The sequence below is a fragment of the Miscanthus floridulus genome, chromosome 19 (assembly GCF_019320115.1).
Source record: "Miscanthus floridulus cultivar M001 chromosome 19, ASM1932011v1, whole genome shotgun sequence".
Taxonomy (NCBI): Eukaryota; Viridiplantae; Streptophyta; class Magnoliopsida; order Poales; family Poaceae; genus Miscanthus; species Miscanthus floridulus.
Genome location: NC_089598.1, coordinates 95,020,200 through 95,027,389, shown reverse-complemented (window position 1 = coordinate 95,027,389; position 7,190 = coordinate 95,020,200). Strand labels below are relative to the sequence as shown.

The following is a 7,190-nucleotide window of genomic DNA, read 5'->3' as shown; positions in this document are numbered from 1 at the left end:
GGCTGTTGAAAGACTTAAGGGGCATAGGAAGAAACTGTAAGTAAAAAACTGCATTAGTTAATGGGCAAAATATTTTCTTAAGGTAATAGTAATTTTGTGCTTGTAGAAGATATGGAGCATCATGGCTTGATAGAGATTTTTCATAACGATATGTAATGCAGGTCACAAAACCTCTAAGAGTAGTATTTGATATGGCCACAAATTTGTTAATTGCTACAAATGAGATGAAGTGTAGTTTGTGAACCAACGACACATTACTTTAGCAAGTTTGCACTTTGTAGTCTGTTTATTAGAGCCTTTGCATAAACACTTCAACTATGATGATTTTAAGAAAAGGGCATTAATTCAATTATTCTTTGTTATTTAGTCTTATTAGTTTACCAAATTTTGAGATATTTCGAACACAAACCATTCATTTGTTTCAGATAAATTACTCAGGTAAACAGTTACTCAAGAAGCACAGACTACCGACTGAGCTTAGTGTCATCTAAACCATCAGTCACAGTTGCATCGTTTCATTTCAGAACATATTGACAAAATTAAAGAACAACAATTTCACCTGCCGCATGATGCTATGCAGCACAGGAGAAAAGTCAAGGTCCAGCATCACATGAAAAACTTACTACTTTCTGTACTTCAACAGGCTTTCCAGTGCTCCTCCTTGAACTAAATCAGTTAAACAGAGAAACTTTGTAAAGCTCCATACAATTATACTGGGTAGTACTAACAGAGATAAGTTGTTATATTAATCATATTAGTTCAAGATAGTTAAGCGAAATTAGCACACTGTCATTAGATTAAACAACGCAACAATGATATTGATCCTTTTGGTGGAAAGAAATATTTAGCACTCAGCCTGAAGAACAATTGACAGTACCAATTTGACCTAAAGATACGTAGCTTGCATGTGGCCTTTCTTGACATGCCTACGCATTGGATGCTTACCGTTCGTCAGATTTGCCATCATCCCTATTGCCTGCAAAATGAAACCAAACCAAGGGGATTAATTGAGAACCTTGGATTGCACAGGGTAGTTAATGAGGAAGCCTGGAAGAGGCGCTGCTAAGCCACTTGTGGCTTGATGATGAACCCCGGCATTGTAGCGAGCCCATGCCCCTCTACCATCTGCATCGCAGGGAAGGGAGGGAGGGGGCTAGGACTGTGCTGCCGTTGTTGCCCGTGTGTCAAGACAAGGCAGCGCATCCAAGGACATGAGCAACACATGTGTTTAGTAAGCAGCTTGCCTTGGAGTCATTTTGTCAAATAGCTGCTGGGCGTCCTCCATGTGGTGGCAGCAGCACCGCGCTCCTCCGTCCGCTGGCCCACCTGCTCACGCCGAGTCTCTCGCTGCGCCATCACGATCTCGGCAGGCCCCATCCAACGCCCCGGCAGCCAGCTCCTCCCACATTCACGCCTCTGCCGCTTCAAAGAGAGGCAGCAGGTACAGTCTTGGTTCAGGACGGCGAAGTGGCAGGGGAGGATACATCCATGGTAATAAATAGTGTAATTAGTACACAGTGAATAGGAATTGTGAAAAAAGAGGTTACCAAGATAGAATGGCAAAATCAGTTTAGCTTGCTACCACGTGTGCATAGAACAGCAAATCTGGTATTTGTTCAATGGCCCCGTTCGGTTTACTCCATATCTGGCTTTTTCAGCTTCTTTTTTCAGCCGGATCAGTGTTTTTCTTTCATAATATTTTAGTTAGAACAGTATTTTTCAGCCAGTTGCAGTTAAGATTCAGCAAGCCAAACGGAGCCACCCTGCAAAAAAAAAAAAAACATATTGTTAAATGATGCCATGGGAGGGAGTTTTAAGCCTCCAAAAGTGTGGGGGAAGCACAGGTAAGATAATATTTCAGCCTTTAGAGGGAACAATCCAGATCCTCATTAGTAGAAAATTAAACGCTACTAATGGAGCAGATAAATATATCTGTGCACTCCATCTGATGGAAAGTGGAGCCGTGTTTGGTCAGGGCAGGGCTTCTGGAGTCTTCGGCCGGAGTGCAGATATTTCATGGTACAGTAACTTTCTTTCAGGGTGAAACTGGAGCCATAGAAAGTGAATCAGACGGGGTAAAATTTTTTTTGCTGACTTGGTCCGGCTCTTTTCCCACGGAGCGCCGGGGCTGTACTGAAGAGAAATTTTATCCTTAATGCGAAAGAAAAAAAAAAGGTTAGAAATATTATAAGATTGAGTTAAATGCACCAGAGATCCATTAACTTGTGAGTAGGTTTCAGTTAGGTTCATCAACTTTCAAAGTGACTTTTTGAATCCATAAACTTAGTATGGTGTATCACTTAGGTCCATAGCTGTCCGCATTGGCTTCTCGTGCTGACATGATATGACGTTGTGGCCATGCGGGCGTGTAGGCAGGTGCCGCCGCCCTGCCACACGGGCGCAAAAACAGGCTAGCCGCAGCCCCGCGGGCGCGCGAGCAGAGGCTGATGCCGTCACCGTGGGTGCGCGAGCAGGCGCGCGGGCGAGCCGCCACTGCGGGCGTGCGAGGAGGTGCCGTCGCCGCCGCTGTAGGCACGGGCGAGCTGCTGCCGCGGCCACATACGCGCGCGAGCAGGTCGTCCTCCGCGGCGCCCACCGTTGATGTTGTCGTTCCCCTCCCTGTCTTCATTGTGCAACGCGCCCGCCGGGGATGGAGCTCGCGCGCGGCGAGGATGGCCTGCGCACTCGCTAGAGAGGAGCTCGTGGCGGCGAGGGGCCTAGAGGCCGCCTACGCGGTCAAGCTCGGGCCCGCAACGGTGCCCGCGCGCGGCGGAGCCCTTGCCCGCGGGAGAGCACAGGGGCACCGAAGGAAGCTGTTGGAGTTGCGCCGGTGGCCGGCCATGGAGGAGGGGACGAAGCGCCGCCGGAGGAAGCCACCAGAGAGGAGTTCGCGCATCGGGTAGATCTATGGGTCAACGCTCGTGCCTCCTACGTGCTCGCCGGTGGTGGCGGCCTACGCGACGGCGGCCAGTCGGGCGAGGCCCGCACCCGCGAGCTCGCACGCGGCCGACGGCAGTATGCGCCGCAGCTGTAGCCCGATCCCGAATGGTGAGCGAGGGAAGAAGAACAGGGAGTCAGGAAGGGGCACGCAGGCCACCACCGGTTGACGGCGTGCGCAGGATCTGCCGGCCACGAGTGCCACCACCGGCAGGCCGCGGGCACAGGCTCTGCCGCCGCGCTAGCCTCGACCGAGGTGGGCTCCTAGGAGGGCGTCCACGGGTGGGCGGAGACGCTGTTGCTCCCAGACGACTCCTGAGGCTCGGTTTCTACGTGGACGCCCCGCACCGACAACAGGTGCTTGCGCGCGGCGCTCGGCTCGTCGAAGTCGTCGCTGCCGACCGGCACGTTGATGGAGCCTTTGTCGTCGACCACGGCCTCGACGATGGAGCAGGCATTGGCGACGCACGCCGACAGCGAGAAGGATGGTGTCGTCGGCATGGCCACGGAGGGAGCTGCAGAGGTGGATTGCTGGTGGTAGTTGTGGATCTCCTCGAGCAGCTGGGTGGTGTACGAGCCGGGGTTGCGCCTATACGAAGACTGCTCGTTCTTCCTAGATGAGCTCCGGCTGAGCACCGACGTCGACCCCACCGCTGGACACAATCTTCTCGGGCTGCTGCCTCACGCGGTCTCCATAGCCGGAGCCCGCCGTGGCCACAGAGGCCGCAGCGCCATCCACGCCTCCTAGGCGACTGGCTGGCCCTCCGGCTCCCGCTCCTGCCGCCGCTCCTCTCCCGACTGCCTGACCGCTTCCGCTACGGCGAGCCCTGGTGCGGCGACGGCCTAGACACGGCCACCGCGCCCTATCTGTCCTAGTCGCACTCCTCGTCCCTGGCCTCCAGGTCAAAGTCGTAGATACGCTTGGACCCCGAGCGCCTCCTGTAGTGTCCGCCGCCGCCGTCTCCCGTCTCATCGGATGATGCCGCCCTTCCGGCCCCGGACGAGCTCCTGCTGAGCCAGCCGCACTGGATCAGGATCGCGTCCACCTCCTCCTTGGTGCAGTTGGAGGTGCGCATCGGCGCCGAGGGCACCAGCACCACCGGCAGTTGCTTCGGCGCCGCCGGCTCTTGCGACCCCGACGACCGCTTCTTCTTTGAATCCTCTTTGGGCGCCGTGGTGGCGTCCTTGGCCGACGACCCTGGCCTCACGACGAACACCACCACCTTGTTCACCGTCGCCTGGGGGTGTAGCCAAGCCTCGAGCACTCCATACCTCGCTCGCGTGCCCGCGTGGCCGCGGCAGGCTTGTTCGTGCACCCGTAGCAGCGGCAGCAGCACCTGCTCGCGCGCCCATAGGATGTTTGACAAAATGAAGCGTCAATAGTTGCTTTAGAAGGACAAGTCAGCAGGCCACGTCAGCACGAGAAGCCAATGTGGACAGCTATGGACCTAAGTGATACACCATACTAAGTTTATGGACCCAAAAAGCCACTTTGAAAGTTGATGGACCTAATTGAAACCTCCTCACAAGTTAATGGATCTCTGGTGCATTTAACTCTATAAGATTTTAGATTAGCTATAGAGGCTGAACAGCATAGTACATGATCAACACGGTGTTCAGTGTTCACACTCTCGAATTTGTATCAACCTACATTAGTAGAGGTTCAAGTGCTAGAAGTTTAGGAATAGAAGTAGCTTTATATTTTCATTAATCTTACAAGTGCATATTTGAATATAAAACTGTTGTATTCATTGGTGATGTGTGTTGAAATTTGCGGAATCAGTTCAGAATCTGATTTGCTAAAGTTTTTTTCTTTTTTGGCAAATTTAGCAGTAAAACTATCTATAGCTCAAGACGATAGCAGTATGACAATCTGGCTTTATTGCCAAGATTGCAATAGGTAGTAACATTGTCAGCATAACATGGCAATCGTGAGCCTTCAAGTGTGTTATCGATAGGTCCTTCATTAACACTAGTAGTCTCTTCACGTTAGCTGAAAACCCAGTGGGAACTTTTACCTCCCTCAATAAATTTCATGCTGCCCTCCTCTCTTCTAGTGTAAGGTTGAAGCTACCATGGAAAGCAGGTATTTACCGTTACCCTGAGGAACCGCGTGAAGCTTTGGCATCTGATTTAGCTACACCATGTCTCTCCATGATTTAATTTTAGATCATGCTTTGTTTTGCCCGGTATGTCCATCAAGAACGCAATGAGGCTCTCAAACACATTCTTCTGCATGTGTATATAATCAATGGCATGAGGGACCTCCAAGTCTAGCCAATAAGGCTGATACTTAAAGAAGATGGACTGCTTCTTGAAAGGTCCCTACCAATTAATACGAAGTCCTTCTTTCAGAACACATTGAACATCAGCTCCCCGTACCTCCATAGGTTCTCCATTTCTTGCATCAAAGGCTCGAGGAACACATCTATATAAATGCCTAGTTACTTGGGCCCTTGGATGAGAATAGTGAGCAAACGGTACTTTCACTTCTGACACTACCACGTGGGGATGTTGTACATGGTTAAGATCACTGGCCATGTGTTGTGGTCACTCGTCCTCTCATTGAAGGGATTTATTCCATTGGTACTCAAGTCAAACCGTACATTCCTTGGGTCAGAGCTAAAGTCAGTGTGCTTTGCATCAAATTCTTACCACTAGTACCATCAGCCAGGTTGAAAGCTCTAGTTTAGTTTTCGCAAATTGATGAAACCCTAAGTGCTAACCTAGTTTATCAAAGTGATCATGAGATAGGTAGCACATTCCAAGTGGTGAAGCAAATAAAGATCATGACATGATGATGGTGATGCCATGGTGATGATTAAGTGCTTGGACTTGAAAAGAAGAAAGAGAAAAATAAAAGGCTCAAGGCAAAGGTATAAGTGGTAGGAGCCATTTTATTTCAGTGATCAAGACACTTAGCGAGTGTGATCACATTTAGGTTTGATAGCCATACTATTAAGAGGGGTGAAACTCGTATCGAAATACGGTTATCAAAGTGTCACTAGATGCCTTAACTCATTGCATATGCATTTATGATCTAGTGGAGTGCTAACACCCTTGAAAATATTTATGAAAATATGCTAACACACATGCACAAAGGTGATACGCATTGTGTTTAGCACTTAGGAGCAAAGGTTCGAAACTTCACCGGTGGAGTTTCACATAGTACACCGAACGCTGGTCACACAGTGACCAGACTCTGACCCTACGTCCGATCAGTAGCTGTTGTGAGTGCACGGTCTCGATCTCATGACCGGACGCTGGCATGAAGAGTGACCAGATGCTCAGGGCCCGTGTCTGGTCAGTACTGACGTATGCTAACATGGTAGCGTGAGGAACAACAGTGACGTGTGGCAGTTGGAGAATGACCGGACTCAGGCGTTGCGTCCGGTCGTACAGGAGCGGATGCGTTTGGTCGCAAAACATAGGTTCGGGGAGCTCTCTAGCAACGATCGGACTCTGGCTTGTCTATGTCCGGTCGCTTATAATCGGACATGTCCGGTCGCGACTAGAACCTTACTGGAAGTGATCAGACGCTGGGACCTATGTCTGGTCCCACTGTAGAGCGTCTGGTCACAACTTAAGTGCACTGTTGACCATTGAGATCGGGCGATCAACATTTGAAGCAGGGCACGTGGCAAAAATCTAAGGACCGAACACTGGGGTCCTGCATCCGGTCAATTAGACCGGCGCGTCCGGTCGTCCTGATTTTTCAGTGAACAGAGAGCCAACGGCTCTATTCGTGGGGGCTCTCTATTTAAGCCCCATGGCCAGCTCAAGCTCACTCTCTTGGCCATTTGCATTGACATAGCAACCTTGTGAGCTTAGCCAAAGCCCTCCCACTCATCTCCATCATTGATTCATCATCTTTATGAGATTGGGAGTAATCCAAGTGCATTGCTTGAGTGTTTGCATCTAGAGGCACTTGGTGTTAGTGTTTCACTGCGGGATTCTCTTATTACTCTTGGTGGTTGCCGCCACCTAGACGGCTTGGAGCAGCGAGGATCGTCGAGCGGAGGTTGGTGATTGTCTCCGACTCCGATCGTGGTGATTGTGAGGGGTTCTTGACCTTTCCCCAGCGAAGAGCCAAAAGGTACTCTAGTAAATTGCTCATGGCTTGTGTGATCCTCATCTTGTGTTGGTTGTGCGGCACCCTATTGAGGGTTTGGGGTGTGATGCCAATTAGCGCGTGAACATCCAAGTGATTGAATCGCCACAACGAGGACTAGCTTATCGGCAAGCAAGTGAAT

General features: G+C 50.4%; 1 long non-coding RNA gene across 1 annotated transcript; it reads right to left on the bottom strand.

The window, feature by feature from the left end:
• Positions 1–792: 792 nt before the first annotated feature.
• Positions 793–1,446, bottom strand: LOC136527143 (uncharacterized). The gene is made up of 2 exons (XR_010776691.1): positions 1,245–1,446; positions 793–976 (listed from the first exon to the last, which is right to left on the bottom strand). It is a non-coding gene; the product is annotated as an uncharacterized lncRNA (long non-coding RNA).
• Positions 1,447–7,190: the final 5,744 nt, after the last annotated feature.